This window comes from Hippopotamus amphibius, chromosome X (assembly GCF_030028045.1).
Source record: "Hippopotamus amphibius kiboko isolate mHipAmp2 chromosome X, mHipAmp2.hap2, whole genome shotgun sequence".
NCBI lineage: Eukaryota > Metazoa > Chordata > Mammalia > Artiodactyla > Hippopotamidae > Hippopotamus > Hippopotamus amphibius.
This window is the reverse complement of record NC_080203.1, coordinates 56,938,161-56,959,849: the sequence shown is the minus strand read 5'-3', so window position 1 is coordinate 56,959,849 and position 21,689 is coordinate 56,938,161.

Here is a 21,689-nt window from a genome sequence, read left to right as displayed (position 1 = left end):
TGTACTTTGGCTTTACTTTCAGTATGCATTTATGAACTCAGTCCTCTCTTCTCTAAATTATACACATTCAAAAATGTTCCTCTTCTTTCTCATGAGTTACATTTGCTGAATGTTGGGGATATTTTATCCAAAAACAAAGGAAAAAAATTTTCTGGTACTGAAAATTATATATGCTATATAGAGATTTCTGTTTCACTGAGTGTGAAGTAAATCCAATATCCTAATAAAAAAAAACATGTGAACTAAGGGAATAAGAAAAATGTGTTTTCTAAAAGTCATGCCTGGACATTTGGCACAAATTTCATTTCATTTTGCTGAAACTGACTATAGTGTCAACAAGTTTTTAAATGCTAACGTGAGATAAAAAGATGTTTGAGATTGTAGATCTACCCACAAAATTAATTAATTGATGTTAAATTATAGTGTTTTGTTATAATATTTTTGATAGACAATTTGTACATACCACATGCATGACACTTTGAGATATATAAATCATTCTCAATTGAATAAGGACCAAGACAGTAACTTAAGTTATTCTCAAAAAATCAAAAGTAAAATTCAAAGAAAACAATTGAAAATTGTAATTTTTAGGAAATTGTTGGAACAGATTAATTTGTATCTTAATTACCACTGAAAGCATTTCCTTTGCAATCTCATCCAAATGCTACCAATGCCTATCTTGTATCACACACTAATTGTGCCTAAAGAATACTTATTTCAGAAATATGCATGATGGCTTTGTTGGGAGTTCTAAGAGAAAGCGCAAGTGAGAAACTTGGTGAGATAGATAGTAAACAGAATTTTCCCTTGTTGTTCCTTCTACTCCTAAAAAAGTACCTGGCTTCTTCACATTACCAAAAGTCAGATCCTAGATTCCTAAGGAATCCTAGGTAAATACCTTGTTTTTGAATGCCTGATAACCACTTAGCAACTCATAACTCAAGCTTTACCTGGTAGATTAGGAAATAATGCTCTATAGTAGGAATATTGGCAAACTACAGCCCACAGGACAAATCTCACCTGCCATCTGTTTTGTAAATAAAGTTTTATTGGAAGACCACCAGACTCATTTACTTACTATTATCTATGATCGCTTTCTCATCTCACCTGCAGAGTTGAGAAGCTGTGATTGTGACCCTATGACCTACAGAGACTATAATATTTACTGTTTGGCCCTTTACGGAAAAAGTTTGCTGACCCCTGCTCTGTATAGTTAACTAACACCAAAATGAAATCAAAATCTCTATATCATTTTTAACCTGTTCCTAAATGCACATTACAGTCACTTTCAATAATTCTAAGAAAAATATGTTTAAATAAAAATTAACATATTTTCAAAAAAATGATTATACAGAATTTTGTGATTAAATTTATAGCTATAAATATCTATGAATATGTATATAATTTCCACAAATGTATTGAGTGTAGTCTAAGTAGTAAAAAGATTGTCTATGCCATATGAATTTGGCATTTAACATATGCTACTGGTTCCTCAACTTCTGCTTGACTCTTCTGGAACAAAAGGAATTGACAAAAAAAGTTCACTGATTTGCAGCCCAAGATGTTGTATATGTTAAAAGGTTAAAAATAACGCTGGTTGCCTCTCATATGAGATGTAAAAATGAGCCTTGGATTGGTTTACTAACATCCAGATAATTGTTTCCTAATTATAAAATAAATGCCTATGGAAAAAAAATGAGAGAAGTAAAGCTGTGTATTCATTCTCTTCTTTAATTAGTGGCATAACACCACAAATTGAAATTGTTTTGATAGGATTCACCATTTTGTTAACTTTCATAATTAATTGGCCTTAAGGAATTTTTATCTAACAGGTTTTCAGAGTGAATTAATAGTATTTTTGTTATCTAAAATAAAAAGCTTTTTTAATATGATAGAATTATTGTGTTCTTAACCACCTCAAATGACAAGAACCAAAAAAGAAAACCAGTTCCTTAAAATAATAGTCTGATTTTTAAAATAAATCAAATTTATATCTTTGAATCCATTTTGAAGTCTGTCTTGCTCCCAACTTATATTTTTTTCCAGCCTCAATCAAGAATTTTGCAAAGCAAATCAGCTTGAACATAAGGCACTTGTATTATCATCTGACCATCTGACTGGTACTATTATTTGACCAGTGGACAGGAGGGAGAGTTCTTGGAAGTCCTTCAATTTACACATATACTTTCCTTAACAATGCTGTGTATGTTTTTCTATGTGTATCTTCCTGTGTATTACTGCATATCTGTGTTTCATTAGATTGCTCAAATTTGCATGTAAGTAAGCTAATACAATTTTGAGAATCAAGTGATTCAGCTATAATGTGAAAGATTATGCAATGGGACAAGTATGAGAAAGATTATATTGAGCCACGCTAGGTTTTTATAAATATTGATTGCATCCTCAGAGATGTGAAAGTAGAGTAATTTTCATTTTTTTTTAAATATCTGCTATCAATTTGACTATCAGGATATGTTCTTCAATTTTAATGCAAAGTTATTCATTTTAATTAACATTGAACTTTTACCTAGCATCAGATTGCATTCCATGGGTACAGTCCTAGGTGTTCCTTATTTTAAAGTTCAAAAGTAGAAACAGTTCAATAGTGAATATCCAAGTGTGCTGATCAAAGACTAAAGATGGCTTCAAAATATCCACATGGCTTCAATGTTGGCACATGATTATTAAGACATGTCATTGAAATTTAGATGGAATGTAATTCTACAATCAGTTAAAGATTGAGTGGTATTCACTTTTTTACTATGTGTGTAGTTGAGTAAAAACAGAAAATAAAGAATTCAGCATCGCTGTATTTTTCTATTAAAATGATGTGATTCAAATGAGATATGTATGTCTAAACTAATTGAAAACCGTATCTGCTACAAAAACATTTGTCTTGAAATTTAAGCTATAAAATATTATGACCTCAAGGATTTCCTGATAAAATGTTTTTAAGTATAGAAATTAGAAATATTAAAGAAAAATATCCAGAAATGATGTCCATGTGTTTACTTTTGATGACAACTTTTTAATGGAAAACAAGACCATCTTGTGAGAGAAAGCTTCAAACTCTGATTATGAATAGAACATTGTGCTCTGGAGATTTTCCCATACCTCAGTTTAAAGACTCTGTAGGCTTAAAGGCTTAAAAATTAATTCAAAATTCTCACTAGGTAGATTTACAATCTTTCACAATTCAAATTAATGCATATAAGTAATGAGGCAACAGGCTATTTTCTAAACTATTGATTTGCTTTATCTCTTAATGTCTTCTATTTTGATTCACTGTGGTGGCAATGGTTTCACATAAGTAGACCTTTCTCCCTCTTTAGGTCTTGGAGGAACTGAACTGTCCTTTTTCTACTAAAGAATTGCTGTTAATGAAATACTCAGGAATGGAGTACTAATTTATAACCTGAAAAAAATTTAAATCCTCACCCGAGCCCATATATTTCCACACTTTCATATTGGAAGTTCAGCACTTCTACTACTAAAATTCTGCATTTAAAGATGCATCACAGTACTGGATTTTCAAGACCAAACTCTATCATAACTTCCATGTAGGAGGTTAACACCATGGGCTAAATTAGACTGAAAATATTTTTAATTTTCAGGGAAGCATCAGCCACTATTTTCAAAGGTAATTTTGATGTTTTAATATCAGAAAGATATAATTATGACATTATGCCATGCATGTGTGTTAATTTAAACCAAATAATATATTACCTCCATGTCTTGTGGCTCTATAATTATACCCTGCCTTCCTGACTTTAATAGAACAAATGATATATCAAAGAAAATAGCATGATTTGAGATAATAATCTTTGGGAGATTTATGAACAGTATGTCATTGTTAACTGAATTAATTCTGCTTTTGTGATACTTGGACCACACAATTTCATAAAGCTAAAAATATATTTGACTTTATTTAGAAAAGAACTATGCCATTGCAAATACTTGAATATTTGTCCTAGAGTTTACTTAGGGTAAAGTCTCTTGTAATTTGGATAAGAATTTTTTTTAGGCAAAGAAAATAGATTCTAAGGCACAGAAATCAAAACAAGCTATTTGGAACTGAAGGTGATTTTGATTCTTAGGGTTGTAGATTAAGAGAAAATTAAGCTTGTCCAGAGCTTGCTTGTGTTAGAGTTTCAGTGAAAACATCAAGCAAACAATCCTTCCAAGTTGTTTAGTAAATATACCTAATTAAGTTGGCTGTCTTTCAGAGCTCTCATTTTCACTGCTTACAAAATGAAAGAAAGCAGATCCTTGATGAGGAAATTGGGCAAAGAACCACTCACAAATATGTCACATCCTGACAGAGAATTGGTCCTTGTAGAACAGAACAAGAACTATCCTTGCACTTTTGGTTGAAGATTGTTATATTTATAATAATTATTCTTAAAAGTATCAACAGCTATACTATGATATAGGCAACAAATTCAAGAAAATAGCTTCATAATTAAAATTCTGCAAATTGAAGTTCATTTTACCATTATTTGACAAAAGGAGAAATATATTTAGACATCAGGATGGAGATAACCTTTATATATAACACTAATCATTTAAGATAATGCTAATGTGGGCTTACTGTATTAAAAGTTTTGTGTGCAAGATCTAACTCACTAGTTCTACAATAACCATATGAAGTAGATACTGTAATTATCTCCATTTAGAGAGGAAGAAACTAAGATACAGGGGGGAAGGTAACCTGCCTAAGTTACACAACTAACTAAGTTCAGGAGGTAGGAATTTCAGAGTGGAGTACTAAATTTGCCCTTCCATAAAAGGTACAAAATATTATTCCAAAATTAAAATTTTCCAAACTCTGGAAGGTAACCAAAGGTTTGAAAAATTCTGAGAAGCATTGATTCAAGTAAAACTGCTGAACTTTGACAGGAAAAGTAAGCTTTGAGGCATTGTAACTTGAACAACATATTTCCCCCAAAGTCAACAGACTTGCACTCACCAAAAGGAGAAGACAAGATTTGGAGCTCCTCAGAAAATTCCCATCCCCAGAGCATTATCACTATTTAACCTGTCTTGCATCTTTCTAGAAGTGATCCATGCCCACGGTGTTTTTGTTATTTGACCTGAATAGGAGATTGCCTCCAGAAGTTTGTCAAGAACAATCAACGGCCTGAGGCATACAGGAGACTTGTCAAAAATGCTTTTAAATTTTCTTTTATGAAGATCTGAGAAAGAAGCTGTCCATAGGGGCTGCTACAGACTGAATGCTTATGTCCCCTCAAAACTCAAATATTAAATCTTAACAATCAATGTGATGTTTTTCAGAGGTGGGGCTTTTGGGAATTGATTAGCAGCCTGACTGAACTAAGAAAATTGGTACCGAGGAGTGGGGTACTTCTGCAACAAATACTTAAAAATGTGGAAGCAGCTTTGTAACTGGATAATGGGTAGAGGCTAGAAGACTTTTGAGGTGCATGCCAGAAAAAAACTACATTGCCATGAACAGACCTTTAAGGGTGATTCTCATGAGGACTCAGAAAAAAAAGAGGAAAGCTGTAGAGAAAGCCCCAAACTTTTTAGAGAATGCCTAAAGTAACCTTGAAATAAATGTTGGTAGAAATATGGACAGTAAAGGCCATTCTGATGAGGTCTCAGGAACTGAGGGAAGGTGATCCTTGTTACAAAGTAGCAAAGAACCTGGTTGAATTATGTTCATGTTTGTGTACATTGTGGAAGGTAGAACTTGTGTGCAATGAAGTTAGATATTTAGCTGAAGCAATTTCTAAGCAAAGTGTTGAAGGAGCAGTTTGGGTCCTCCAGACTGCTTATAGTAAAAAAGTGAGAAGAAGAAATGGCTTAAAGATGGAATTGTAAAGAATGAGAATGCATTTTTGGGAGGGAACACTAAAGGTGTGGCCAAAGGACCATTTGATAAGAAGATCAGTCAGCCATCTCAGCAGGAGCCATTGTTCAAAACAATGGAAGAATGCAAAAGAGGGGCCACCTCTGCATGCCCTGCCCAGCATTGCCTCACATGATGAGTCCCGCTTCCCATACTATGGTGGCGTGCTCCTTGGCTGCCTCCAGTGCCACTCTGGCAGGCCCTGGTGTGGTATAGCCCACAGTGGCTGTCCCTCCAAAGAGCAAGGGCAGCAAACTCTTGCAGCATCCTTGTGGTGTCATCTTTGTTGGCATGCACAGTGCAGGGGCCCTCAGTGTTTTAGCTGCCTCCACCTAGATTTCAAAGGATGCCAGGCAGAACCATAAGCATGGGACCCCACATCAGGAAACTTGTTGGCAGGGCCATAAGGGTAAGGTTGCCCAAAACCTTGGGTTCCCAACCCCTGACTGGCAAGGCTGTGGGGGCAGTACCACTACCCCAGTGGGTCTGGAAGCCAGGACCCCTGTCCCAATGTTTCCAGAAGGTGGGAACTCTACAGCAGTGGGCTGGGATGGCAGAGCATTGAACCAAGGAAAACTATTTTCAAGTGTTAAGGTATAATGAAATTTGCTCCATTTGCTTTTAGACTTGGGGCCTGTTAACCTTTTCTTCTTTCCTATTTCTCCTTTTTGGAATGGGAATGTCTAACCTATGCCTGTCCCACTATTGTGTTTTGGAAGCACATAACATTGATTTCACAGGATTACAGCTAGAGAGCAATTTGCCTGAGAATAAACAATACCTTGATTTTTCACCCATATCTATTTTAAGTGATATTTAGAAGAGATTTTAGATTTTACACTTTAGAGTTGATGATGGAACAAGTTAAGGGTTTTGAGGCTACTGGGATGGAATGAATGTATTTTGCATGTGAGAAAGAAATAAATTTGGGGATACCAGGTGAGAAATGCTATAGGTACTTTGATCTTGGACTTTCCAGTCTCCAGAATTGTGAGGAATAAATTTCTGTCCCTTATAAGCCATCCAGTTTATAGTATTTAGTTATAGAAGCCCAAATGGACTAAACAGGAGCTTTGAAAACTTTTACATGTTCTGTGTATCTGGAAGCCCACATACCTGTTCAGCCCACATACCTGGTCAGAGCAATACCATGCCCAAGAAAGACCCAGAAGGACCTTAATTGTTCACCTCTGGTTGACCTTGAAGCTTGTACCAGGAGAAAGTGAAGGCTTAGGAAGAATTCCAAATATTCCCCCCCCCCACATACACATACACACACATACATTTGGGGCCCCTTACTGAGGAAAAAAGTCTCATTGATTCAAGGCATTTAGTAAAAATTCTGCCTAATCATTAGCTGAACACTAAGCTAACCTAGCAGAGATTTCAGTATCACATGGGACAAGGAATATAGACTTTACCAAATTAGTCCAAGAAAGTCAAAAACAAAATCAACAACTACAACAAGAGCAATAAATTTTATAAGGAACAACAACAAACCCTGGGGGGGATGGTGGGGGCTTTTGTATAAGATATGCATACTTTGTGTTACAGTAATAATATGAAGGAGAGGGATGGAGCTGGGATATATTGAAGGAAAATATTTCTGTACTATTGAAATTATATTAATCACAACATTGTTTTAAGATAAGATGCTGATTGTAGAAATGACATCAGCAAAATAGTGAACTAGGAAGCTCCAAGATCTTAGTCCCCACAGAAACATCAAAAACAAACAAAAATCAGATAAAATAACTTTATAAGAACTCTGGAAAATAGCTAAAGTCCTATCATAGCAAAGTAAACACCCAATCAAGAGAAACCTTATGAAATTTCACGGCATTTTTTTCTCACACTTGCCCTACTTTTTCACTAGCATAGTGTAGTTTGCTATGGAGGAGGCAATAGGCCAGATCTCAATTCTTTCCCTGAAACTGAAGAGAACAGAGTGGACATTATTTGCAACATTCTAACCTTTTGGGGGACTGCCTGAAGGATTAATCTCTGTCCTGCCTAACTCAGATCTTAGGTGGAGAGAAGTAGCAGGCACTGCTTATGAAAGGTAAGGAGCTCTAGACACCACAGAGGCCTGGGGCAAGAAATTACATGTAGAAATACACAATATAAATTCTAAGACCCTAAGGAGAAGTTGGACTGAGACTACTTGGGAAATTAAGGCATTCAAAAGGAGCCATGTACGGAGGAAATCACAAAAGTGAAACATGGGTTCAGTTAAGAAGCATGCTAAGAAAATATCTGAGAAGATTTTAAGCTTTCACTTTGGGTTGATCATTAAGCTCAGGGCAAGTCCAGCTCATTAGTGAAGGAGTTCTCAGGCACAGAGCTTATCTGCATAGACTGGGGACTTGGCTGTTTTTTCAAATGTCCAATTTTCAACAAAAAAATGAAGAAGCATAAAAAGAAACAAGCAAACACACCCCATTCCAAAGGGAGAAAATAAATGAGAAGAAACTTTTATGTTCAAAAGGACAACAATAAGAAAGAAAACTACAACCCAGATAATTGGAGAAATTATTTGTAAATCACATATTTGATAAGGGAATTTTATGTAGAATATAAAAAGAAATCTTACATCTAAATAATAAAATGAAAAGGCATTTAAAAGGTTTAAGTAGATGTGTCTCCAAAGAAGATACAATGGCCAATAAACCCATGAAAAGATACTTGATGTAATTAGTCATTAGGAAAATACAAATACAAATGATCCTGAGGTATCATGTCACACCCGCTGGAACAGCTATAAGAAAAAAGACAGGTTGGAGAAGATGCGAATAAATTTGAACATTCATAAACTACTGGTGGCAATGTAAAATGGTACAGTCAATTTGGAAAACTGGTCATCAAAAAGTAAAACAGAGAGTTACCATACAACCCCACAATTGCATATATATATATAAAATATACATATCATTTATAATATGTATATAATATATCTCAAAAGAAATGAAAAAAATGTGGTTACACCAAACTTATACATGAACGTTCATTCAGCATTATTCATAATAACCAAAGGTGGAAACAATTCAAATGTGCATTAACTGAAGACTATTGAAATAAAAATGCAATATATCTATACAATGGAATATTATTAGGCAATATAAAGAAATGAAGTACTGATACATGCTGCAACATGAATGAATGAATACATGCTGCAACATGAATAACCTTAGAAACGTTATGCTAAGTGGAAGAGGCCAATTACAAAGTAGACAACCACAAATATTGTATAATTCCATTTTTATGAAATGTCCAGAACAGGCAAAACTCTGGAGACGGATAATAGATTAGTTATTGCCTGGGGCTGGGGGTGATATGGGGATTGGGAATGATGACTTGAGTGTACAGGCTGCTTTGGAGGATAATTAATTTTTTTCAAAATTAATTGTGGCGGTGGATATGAATCCCTGTGAATATACTAAAATCATTTGTCATACAATTTAATGGGTGAATTTTATGATATATCAATTATATCTCAATAAACCTTCAAAAAAAGGAGAAACTAACCAAAAATAGCATAACACCTATGAAATTAGTAACTCAGATTATTACCAATTTCAGATATAGTAAAACTGAAAATTACTTTTTAAACTTTGGTAACATTTTTCAGATTTTTATGAGATATCTGCAAAAATACCATTATGCAAGACAACTTTCAGCAATAACCATCAGGAAACTTTGGGAAAAAATAGTTTATTACTTACAAGATGTGGAAATTACACAGCACACCTGGGGTCATGAGGAGAGAGAGCAAATGGGCCTGGGTTTCTGCCTTTATTGGGGTCTTTGGTAGGAGCCTAGGGTTTCACAGGATCATTACTGGTGATTTAAAACATTAGAATGGGAATTTAACGTGCTGGAAGACAAAAAAAAAAAATCAAGTAGTCCAAATGATCAATTATTGTGTTGCAGAAATCGGTCTGTCAAGAAACCAAGCACCACACTCGGAGGGCTGGAGAACTCAGGTTTACTATGCTGGCAGCCCCAGACGAGCTAATGCTCCAAAGTTCTGGGCCCCAAGTTCAGGGCGAGCTTTACGTTTATAGGGGTCAATGCACATGTTTACAGTTAGCATGGGTAGATTGGTTACTTGGTTTACAGAGCATAGAAGTTTCCACACAGAAACTTACAAGAACATTCCATTTTTAGCAAAACATCTAATGGTTACACTGGATTGCTAGGTCATCCTGTTTTTTTGTTTGTTTGTCTAGGCCCGGCAAGCATATTTTACAAAAGCAGAACAAGCATGGAGGTATTTTTAGCTGAGTGCAAGTTCCTAATTTTCCTCTTCAATCCCCCCTCTTGATGCCCTTTAAATCTTAAAGGCATCAGCCTCTTGATCATCTAAGCCCAGGGGATGATAATCTCTTAGGGCTAGGAGGTGTGCGGTGGCCCTCCTATCTGCAGTGGCCTCAGCTAGGCTGGAAACTATCCTCATGAATAATGGCAAGAAGTAAGGTAAAAGGAGACAGGTCCTGAGGAGGAGAAGGACAATTCCCACAAGTGTTTTGAATCCCCCTAAGTAAGAAAACTAACCCCCAAATAGCTCTCTGGGATTCCATCCCTTCCAAGTCTGGACTGGGACATGAGCTATTTTAGTCATCTTGTCAGTTATTTCTTCTATAAGCTTGACCTTATCATCTATCTATAGGCAGCAGTTACTGAGATTGAACTTCTGACAGACGCCCCCCTCTGCAGCCAGTAAGTAATCTAGGGCCAGGCAATTCTGATAAATAGCATTTCACATCTTGGTTTGTTGTCCTGCCAACAAATTAAGAGTCTTGGCCATTTCATTAATAATGATTTCAACCACTGCCTGGAGCCAGATAATTCTGTTAAGCATGTAAATTGGGGTTCAGTAGCCCCAGGACCCATCTTCTGCCCAAGTGGCTGGCCCATAATATTGGATTATGCATTCAGGAGGCCACTCATCATTTTTCCAGTTTCCAATCTGTAGAGACCTGCATTTCCTAGTGAGGCCTCTGCCTTCATAAACTGGGACTCCTAATGATTCACCTTGGGCTAAGGGAAGTAGGAAAAAGGAGGGATGGATAGTTCCCAATATGCATGTCCCTGACCAATCGGCTGTCAAGACTGAACATGTGTTAACCCCACAAATACAATATAATCCTTCTGGAGCAGGCCACTGGCCTTTGGTGGACAAGTCATTCCATCTGGTCTTTAAATTGGAGAAGCTTGCCAGAGGGTGAGGATTAGGCTCTGTATAGTTTGGGCTTCCCCATCAGTCAGAAGTATGCATAGTTTTGTTATAATGTTTTTGGCCTAGGCAAGTGAGGTTTCTTACTGGAATATTGAATAACGGGCCCCACCGTGCCAGGCAGTTCCTGCCAATTATGGAAGTCTTTAAATGCCAAACGTTGACCCTGGTTTTCTTGAATACCCCTGAGTTGTCGAAGGGTCTCTGTGGATCCAGTTCTTTACCTTCCCAGGGCTGTTGGTCTCCCATATTAGTTCCTCCACATACATAGCAAGAAGTAATCATCAAAGTCTGGGCTATGGTTTCTGCTAGGGCTATGAATAGGTTCTTAGTTCTGCCTGAAAGAGGTGGAAGACCATTTTATATCTCTTCATGAAAGGAATGGAAGAGCTTGTGTGTAGAAGCCCGGAGTGGAACAGAAATTCTCTGAAACCCAACACAGCTCCTGGATCAATACCCTGCCCATTGTTATAAATACCAATTTTGAGATCATTTTTCCATTTTGAGTCTCCCGGGTTGAAGATAGTGAAATTGACAGGATTACACATCTCTAGTTTGAAAATGGGGTCAACAGTTTCTTTTTGAAGGAGAGCTATTTTGCTTTGACCCTCCCACATTACCCATGTGACACAACTCCAGTAAGGGCAACCATAGCAGGTGGATGGGGCTGGGGCCTGTTCACACATATATTTGTCATTGAGTCTATACTCTTGTTCCCATGACAAGCCCCCACATTTTATAGTTGTCCAGGGGTTCTTGTTAATAGCAGCACACACATCAAAGTGTACCAACACCAGACATTCTAGATTTGTAATTTGTGTCCAATTGATCAGAAGCCATCCTTCTTGGTGCCGAACCTCTAGCCAATCTTCGCTGTGGGGAAATTGGGGGTCAAAACAGATATATTGGCCTGCTTGTTGACAAATAGAATAGGTCATTCTGATATGTACACAGGTTCCTTGGACCTCCCCTTGGCAGGAGAAGTGAGTATGGTAAAGCAAGGTCCAAGTGACCCCCTGACCTGGTCTAGTCATGAGGATGCATGGAGTACATGAGGGGTCTATTTCACTTTGCAATGTATTACAGCTCAGTAAGATATAAACCGCTACTACACAAAACATTTTATCCCACTTAATAATTCCATTATCTTTGGGTAGATTATAGCCAACACGACCCCTTGTGTTTGGCCTATAGGAAACATCAAGGACAGTGGTGCAACCAATCCCTACAAGGCAGGGTGTCATCGTAACACTGACTCTCAGATGTCCCTCATCAAATTCCTCAAGCTCCACCATGCATAGACCAGTCAGCCCTGGAGTGACTGGAGCAGGGCTGAAGATCTCAGATGAGACTCAGTTGTCTCCATAGGAAGACCCGAAGTGGCTGGTTTGGATGAGCTTTGGCAGTCCAGGTCCCTCACCCTTCTAGAGGTGCTGCTCTCTTCACCCAGGTGTGGTGGATCCATGGGGTGACTCCTGTAACTTTACCAGCAGTAGGGGGCTGCCAGGATGACCATATGAGGGACAGTCCAAACTGGCTGAAGTGGTTCCTTCCTCCAGTTTCTTACCCATACCTCATCTCCTGGATGATAGGGATGAACCCAATTGCCCAAGGGAATTGGAGACCTTTCTAAGTTTTCTTGAGTAATACGGTAGAAGACCTTTCCCAGGGCCTGGAGGTGTTGAGACATTTGTTGTTGGGGTTCTCCCTTGAGCTTCCCTATCACTGGAGGAGGTCTCCCATATAAGATCTCAAAGGGAGAATAGCCTGAGGACCTTGTGGTGCATCAGGCTTGAAGTAAGGCTAAGCATAGCATGGCGACCCAAGGTAATTGGCTCTCCTGACAGAGCTCAGCTATCATAGTCCTGAGGGTCCGATTCATGTGCTCAACTTTCCCTGAGCTTTGTGGTCTGTAAGCATTGTGGAGCTTCCATTTGACTCCCAGTGTCTTGGACAAAATCTGAACTATGTCGCACACAAAGGCTGGCCCTATGGAGAGAGGTAGCCATATCTGGGGATTATGTCTCTTAGTAGGGCCTTGGCCACCTCTCATGCCTGTTCAATGTGCATGGGGTAGGCTGCCTCAGCCCATCCCGAGTAGGTGCAGACTCTCACAATCAAATACTTATAGCCCCAGTAAGGCTTGACTTCAGTAAAGTCCACTTCTAAATCTTCAAAGGGCAATATCCCAATTGTCTGCACCCCTGGGCTGGGTCTTGGTTTTGGCTGGCATTGTTTCATGCACAAGGCATGCACCTAGCACTGATCTGGGCACACAGGGTTGGGAGCTTAGTAACAAAATATTAGTGGCTCATTAGACTTGCTAGTGCAATTTTCCCTAAGTGAGTTGTCTCATGGCATTGTTTCACCAGCTGGACTGCTATAGCACTGGGGACGAAGATTCTTTCATCTGGAAGCTTCCACCAGCCCTCTTTTCCTTTAGTTCCTCCCTCACCTAAAGTCCATTGGTTTTATTCTTTGGTATATCTTGGGGACAGGGGCAATTCTGGTGCCAAGAGGACCTTAGAAATCTGCTCTGGGCCCAATGTGGGTTGGGTCACCGCCTCCTTGGCGGCCTGGCCAGCCAACCCATTTCCTTTGCTGACTGGATCAGTTCCTTTCTGTTGGCCTTTGCAATGGATGTCTGCCACCTGGGAAGGCTTCCAAATTACCTCTAACAGCTGAAGGATTTCTTCTCTGTTTCTGATCCCTTTTCCCCCTGCTGTTAGCAGTCCTCTTTCTTTATAGATGTCTCCATGAACATGCAAAGTAGCAAGGGCATAACTTGAGTCTGTGTAGATGCTGACTCGCTTCCCCTCGGTGTACCTTAGCGCCTGGGTGAGTGCCCACAGCTCAGCCCATTGTGTCGACCACCCCTGTGGCAAGGCCTCAGCCTTTATTATCTCATCTGTTGTTGCTATTGCATAGTCTGCTTTGCGTTGTCCTTCCTGGGCAAAACTGCTTCCATCAGTGAACAGTTCCAGTTCTGGGTTCTGGAGGGGAGTGTCCATCAGGTCTGGCCTGCTTGAATAGATTTCATCCAGGAGCTCTTCACAGTCATGATTGGGGGTTCCCGCCCCCATAGGTAAGAAGGTGGCAGGATTCAGCATCTGCACAGCCATGAAGCAGACCCGTGGGTTTTCACAGAGCAGTCCTTGATAGTGAGTCATTCTGGTGTTGGTCAACCATTTATGTCCCTGGCTGTTCATCAGCGTGGTAACAGCATGGGAGACTTTTACATTTATATTCTGTCCCAGTGTAAGCTTGTCTGCTTCTCTGACCAGGACCACTTTAGCAGCTAATGCCCGGAGACATGGCGGCCAACCCACAGTCACAGGATCCAGTCGTTTGGAGAGATATGCAACCGGGTGCTGCCATGGCCCAACTGTTTGTGTCAGGACCCCCAGTGCAGTATGATTTTTCTCATGCATGAAGAGGTTAAAGTCCCATGTCACATCTGGCAGCCCTAATGCTGGAGCTCTGGTTAAGAGTCTCTTTATCTCCTTGAAGGCTTTTTCTTGTTTAGGCCCCTACACTAGGGGGTCCTTACCAGACACTGCAGTGGTCTTGTACAGCGGCTTGGTAGTTTCAGAGAAACCCGGTATCCAGATCCAGCAGGATCTGGCAGCCCTGAGGAACTCATGGACCTCTTTCTTGGTGCTTGGCTGAGGTACTGAAAAGATGGTTTGCTTCCGTTCATTTCTGAATATGCAATGCCCTCTCGATATGACAAACCCAAGTTACTTGACCTCCTGTTTGTAGATCTGAGTCTTATTCCATGACACCTTGTACCCCATGGTGGAGAGTAGGGCCAATAGGGCTTTGGTGCCTTTCCAGTAGTCCTCTTGGGTGGGACTGGCTAGCAACAGGTCATCCACGCACTGGAGTAGGGTGCAGTTCAAAGCTTCTTCAGGGAAGGCATCAAGATCCACAGCCAGTGCTTCACCAAACAAGGTAGGTGAGTGTTTGAAGCCTTGTGGCAGTCAGGTCCAAACCAGCTGTGTCTTTCTCCCAGTGTGTGGGTCTTCCCATTCAAAGGCAAACAAGGGCTGGTTGGCTGGTGATAGCTGAAGGCAAAAGAAGGTGTCATTGAGATCAAGACAGGTGAACCATCTGACTTGGGTGGGTAAGAGGTTCAGGAGGGTGTAAGGGTTTGGGGCCACTGGATGAATGGTGATCACTGCATTGTTGACAGTGCAGAGGTCCTGGATGGGGCGATAGTCATTCCCTCCAGGCTTCTTGACTGGTAGGAGCGGAGTGTTCCAGGGAGACTGACACTTGAGCAGAATTCTGGCATCACGCAGGCATTGGATGTGGTCCTGAATTCCCAGACGTGCCTCTCGTGGTACTGGATATTGCCTCTGCCTGTGAAGAGTGGCCCCTGGCCACAGGTCCACCATGATGGGTGCATGGGTTTTGGCCAAAGCTGAGGGCCCCTTTTCTGCCCAGACAGCAGGGAACTCTTCTAGCAGGCTAGTTGGATTTCTTTGTTCTCTTTCTGAACAATAGAGATGCCATTCATCTTCCCTCGGCATGGTCACAGCCATTATTAGAGCTGGTTTGCTCCCCAAGGTGAGGCTTGCAGGCTTCCCAGGGACAAAGGTGATCTGTGCCCCAAGCTTGGTCAGCAAGTCTCTGCCCAGCAAAGGAATGGGGCACTCTGGTAGGTACAGGAATTCATGAGTCACTAGGTGGCCCCCTAGCTGACAAGAGCGGGCCTTGAAGAATGAGCAGACAGTACTGTCCCCTGTGGCTCCAATGATAATTGCTGTTCAACCTGTGAAGGGATCCACAGGTGTGGTTACCACAGAGTGTTCAGCTCCAGTATCCACTGTAAAAGTCACTGATTGAGTGCCTACTTTCATTGCAACCATAGGCTCCCGGGGACCCAGGATCAGGGAGGCTGGTCCTCCCTATCCTGATTCTACTCTGGCCAGGCTGATAAGGTCTTGGATGGCTGGCTCAGGCTGGTACCTTCCACTGCTGGGTTGATTGAACTTCCTTGACCCTTCAGCTGTTGCTCTATGATGGGGACATTCATTCTTCCAGTGTCCAATCTCTTTGCAATAGGCGCACTGGTCGCGACATAGTGGTGGTCTCCTCTTAGCCTCCCCTTTCCACAGGGGAGCAGTCTGCTTTACTGGACCTTGGTTCCCCAGTGCAGCAGCCAGCAGGGACACCTTCTGCTTCAGGTGCTTATTAGCCACCTTTTGGACTTCTTGGTTGAGGTTCACAAACACCTTGTTTGCGACTTCCAGCAGCTGGATGGCATTCATTCTAGCAAAGCCCTCAAGCTTCTGAAGCTTACAGCGGGTGTCAGCCTGAGACTGGGCCATGAATGCTGCATGGACCACGCATTGGTTTCCCCTTGCTTCAGTGTCAAAAGGGGTATACACCCAGAACACCTCACACAGTCTCTCATAGAACTCCATGGGTGACTCATCTGGCTTTTGGTGCACTTCTCTTGTCTTGGACATGTTGCTTGGTTTTCTGGCTCCTGCCCTCAGTCCCTGCAGCAGGGCTTGTCAGTATTTATTAAGAGAGTCCTTCCGGTCCAGGGCACTGAAGTCCCAGTTGGGTTGATCATCCAGTGCAGCCCTCAGGGTCCAGGCTGCAGGATCTACTTTACCAGCTGGTGCCTGCCCTTGGAGCCATTTCCATGCCTCTGACAGGATCCAGCAGTGTTCCTAGGTGTTGAAGAGAGTCAGGAGGAGATGGTGACAATCATCCCTGGTAGGTTGGTGGGTGTAAAAAATGGACTCAAGGAGGTCAATCATTGCTTGTGGCTTCTCCAAATAGGATGGGGTGTGGTGTTTCCAATTGAGAAAGTCGGTGGTGCTAAAGGGCTGATAGTAAAGGACTGGGTGTCCTGGCTGGAAGGAGCCCTCCTCATTGACCTGGGGAGGGCATTGGGCCTCTCACAAGGGCATCTGCAGGGCTGTGGGCTTTTGAGTTAATTGATTGGGAAAGCAAAGTCACTGAAGGCTTGGAGGGTGCTCTGGATTTGGAGGCAGTGGAGACACAGATGGCGGAGGGCTGTCTGGTAAAGGATGAGGAGGCTGAATGGGAACTGGCAGAGCAGCTGGCATATAGGACAGAGGCACAGGGGGGCTCTTCTTCAGGGTCTTCTTGGTGGATAACCTTTGCTGGCTTTTCTTTGCTTGTCCTGGGAGCCGGTTGGGCCATGAAGATCCTACATTGTCCCTGCCTATTTGCACAGAACTGAACCCAAGGAGGCAACTGAATAGTGATTTGCAACCAGGAATCTATGTATGGAAACTGGTCTGGGTGCCCAGGGGTCCCTGTCACCACTTGGTACACAGCTCTAACCATAGGAAGGTCTAGAGTACCCTCCATGGACTATCCCACCCTGAAAGTGGGCCATTCTAACTTGCACAGGGTGCGGAGTTTTTCCAAGGTCATCTTAACGTCTCTGGAAAAACCTTTCTTAAAGTTTTTCATCATACAATCCAAAACAGTCAGCTTAGAGGAACTTCCCCCCATATTGACAAGTGTAATCTACCTCTTTGACCAGGGAGGAGAGGGGCATGCACAGGAAGGGCCTTGTCTTAGGGCCTTATGACCCAGGTAGTGTTGATGTTGCTACTCCTGGAAAGCCCAATATTCCCAGACAGCAAGATTACGTGCCTCCTTAAAGATGGCCCTGATTGTTCAATGTCTCAGGGAGACAGGGCTGAAAGGATGCAGTCAATTGTAATGGGGTTTGTGGAGGAATAACTTCAGGTGGGACTCTGGAGGAGGTTTTGGGTGATTGACTCTCTTGTGGGCACTGAGAAGGCAGAGGGAGGAAGTATGCATACTCCTTGCCTAAGTGAAGAGCCTTAAATCCTTGGGAAATCAGGGGATTATGAAGGAAAGGTGACAGAGGAAGGCAGCCTCATAATGAGAATCTGAACGTATACAAAAACACATCAGAGTGTGCCTCTTTACACGGACTGGTCCAGGGGAACAAGAGGGAGGGAGATACAAAGCTGTCTGGAAAATGGGGCAAGTCTTTCATGGAAAAACTAATTTCTCAATAAGTCAGCTCAAAGATTCAGCTGATGGAAGGGGAGAGTGAGCCTTCAAATTTTAAGAAAATAATCTTGGCAGAGGGCCCTAGGGCAAAAGGGCCATTTGGGCATACACAATTTCTAAATCAAATCAGTAATCAATTGTCTCCCCCCCCCACCATCTATCCTGCCCTGTGTCAGTGTCACAGAAACAAACAAGGTTGGGTGCCCCCTCAAAAGAGGGGACCATTCAGGTGCCTGCCTAGCTGTGTCCCCATGGGGAATTTAGGTGCCTCTTAGCTTTGGCAGGCCAGTGTAAACTCCTGGCCTGGATCTGACTCACAGGGAGGGACTGGGTCCCCCAGAGAAAGACACTGCCCTGAGCCATATGAGGTCACCACAGAACCGCTGGTTAGGGCCCACTCGGACTCCGTAGCCATGAAGGCCGTGGAGCCACACAATCGCCCTGGAATGAGGATGAACCAGGGTGCTCACTCACACACACATTCAGATCAGAGTTTATCACCGTGTCTCCCCACTTTGGGAAGGTCCCTAACTGGTGGTATTCTTACTAAAGACTGTAGGAGGTGATCACGCTCCTCTTCCATCCTGAGATGGGACCTGACTGGGTTCAGTGCCCTGGGGCCTTACCTGATCCTGTGGCCATTCCTGGTGAGTTGGTTCATCCCTCCAATGAGTCCAGTTGGGATCCGGCCATCTGGAGAGTTAGAGCACCAGTTCGAAAGAGAACCCGGAATACCATCAGGTGGTGTGCCTCCTTGTTCATCTTGGAGCTCCTTTGCTCTGACTCAGCCAAGCCACTGGTCTGGTGGCTCAAGGGCCTGGCATGGTTGGAATCTTGCTGGGGCCTCCAGAAATGTTTCAGAAATTGGTACATTGAGAAACCAAGCACCACACTCGGAGGGTTGGAGAACTCAGGTTTATTAAGCCAGCAGCCCCAGATGAGCTAATGCTCCAAATTTCTGGGCCTCGAGCTCAGGGTGAGCTTTACTTTTATAGGGGTCAGTGCACATGTTTACAGTTAGCATGGGTAGATTGGTTACTTGGTTTACAGAGCATGGAAGTTTCCAAACAGAAACTTACAAGAACATTCCATTTTTAGCAAAACATCTTATGGTTACATTGGATTGCTAGGTCACCCTGTTTTTTGTTTGTTTGTTTTTCTTGGCACAGCAAGCATATTTTACAAAAACAGAACAAACATGGAGTTATTTTTAGCTGAGTGCAAGTTTCTAATTTTCCTCTTCAATTGAAATCAACCAAGATCTCTAATACAAAGGAGCCTCAGTGTGGGGAAGCAATCTGACTCTGTATCTTGTCCTGTGTCTGGCAAAGTGTTTATTCAAGATAGTCATCTTTGAAGTGAATGCCTCCTTGAAATGGAAGCCTCAGCAATCAAAGCTTAAGTCATGCATTTGCATTACAAAAATAAATAAATAAATGAAAACCACTGTCAGGGCTTATGTTGTAATCCATTCTATGATACAGAAGCATCAGTCAATGGTGAGGAAACTAACTTCCTGGGTAGCTGATATGCTAAAAGTCAGGGGTAGGACATGTTGTAACCTAGAAAGTATACATCTGAATAGGTTTATAGTACAAAATTCTATAATTATACAGGCAATAATCTGAAATCCAGCTTGTAGCCATTGTCACAAACTTGAAGGGTCTCCCAATGAAACCCAGGGGCCCTAGGAATGTGTTCAAATATTTGAGTAATATTGTGAAATATAATTACACCTTGGGCCATTTGGTGTAAGTAGGTTTGAACCTGTCCTGAGTTGTAAATTTTTCCATATCTCATTGAACATTTTTTTTAGTCCTGAGAATAAGCCAGTTCAGTTAAAGTTTATGTCACATTTCAGGAGTCAGTGATTCAGGTAGGCTCCTGAAGTTAGGCCTATGGTACAAGCAATCAGGTATTTAATAAGAGGCATTTCTATGGATATAAAAGAAAAGCAAGAGTTAATGACTAGAGCCCAATATAAACCAGTTTTTTGAGCCCAAGGGGCAGCCAGTCAAGGAGATTTCTAGGTGCCAGCATCAAAGCCTCTTCAGATGTATTGAAAGAAGGCAGTGACAATCTGATAAACTTTTCTAGTTTGTAGTTTGAATATCTCTGATGATCTTTCTGAGTGGCCCATATAGCAACAGGCATGAATATTGTCCATACATGAGCTGCTGTAATGATTTCTCTGAAGTTTATATAAAGCTGTCCCACTTTAGCTTACTTGGTTTTAGGAAAAGGGCAGTTTTAGTTCTCAATGATTCCAAGTCAAAAGGGTGGAAGAAAAATTGAAAATGTTAGTTTGGAGAGTTGTAGCCAAATAGTGGAGGAAACTGGAAGAATTCATCTGGCCAGAAAACAAACTTCAAAGACAATAGGCTGTTTTAAAATCTAATATCCACAGAGGTGTATTCCTGAAAAGTGGTTTTGCTCTCTAAAATCACCCTTAATTCTACCAAATATAGTCAAATTAAGACTAATGTGTTTTCAAAATATCATTTCAATAAACTTGGCCCATTTTTTGCATAAGTGCAGCAAGAACACTAATTGATCATATAGACTCTTTTAAATCTGCTTTGCTAGAACTCTTCATAAAGAATCTCACATTGAACTTTTAAAGGCCTCTCAAGGCCAGGAAAACAAAGTCAAGGACTTACCATCAGACTTTGCCTGTAATACCTATAGATTGGGTAAATTCCTCTCTTCTTGGGGTTCCAAAAATATCCTGAGGTTCCTGGGCCTGCCAAGAAATGATCTTCTTGTTCATCTGGTAGGGCTCCTGGGAACTTTGTAAGCAAGGTACCTGAATGGTCTTCTAAGGGGCTTTATTGGCTCCATAAAATTAACCTTAGTTTCTTAAAGCTATCTGTTTATATCTGAGTCTTTGTATGTCTCTCTCAAAGATGACATTCCAGTCAAAGCCTTGGTAATATAACTACTATTTCCAATTGTGTCCTGCTACAGGAAGAGCATATGCTTATTGAATTTATGCAAATAACTATACTGCCAAGAAAATAAAAATGCTCATTGGGACTTTCTGAATTCTGAATGGATCAGGTATGGAGAAAATGTAAATGTTTCATCTTTTTTCACAAAGGTAAATCTTACCAAACTGTTGATCATTTAAGAGAGAAGAAAAAAAGGTTTCCTAAAATGTGGAAAAGCAAAACATTAAAGAACCAACAATAAAACAGAAAGTTATATAAATTATTAATCATCTTCACCAGTTTATCAGTCCCGTGTAACTAATCCCTGTTGATTTTGATCTTTTGTTAGCAGTTTTATGAATCCAGTTTTTCCTTAGAGATCTGCAAATTCCTACCCAGTTAATTTTATGATCTTAAGGTTATTCAAAACCTGTATTTATCAAAAGTCCTTTCTATAAATTTTCTTGAAGATGAAGCATTTTTGAAGGAATACTTTTGTAAAGCATCAGAAAAAACTGAAACTGATAAAAGACTTAAAAAGTGCTACAATTAAAGATCTGATTATGGTTCATCACATCACAATTACAAGGAAATTTGGTTATTTCTGTGACAA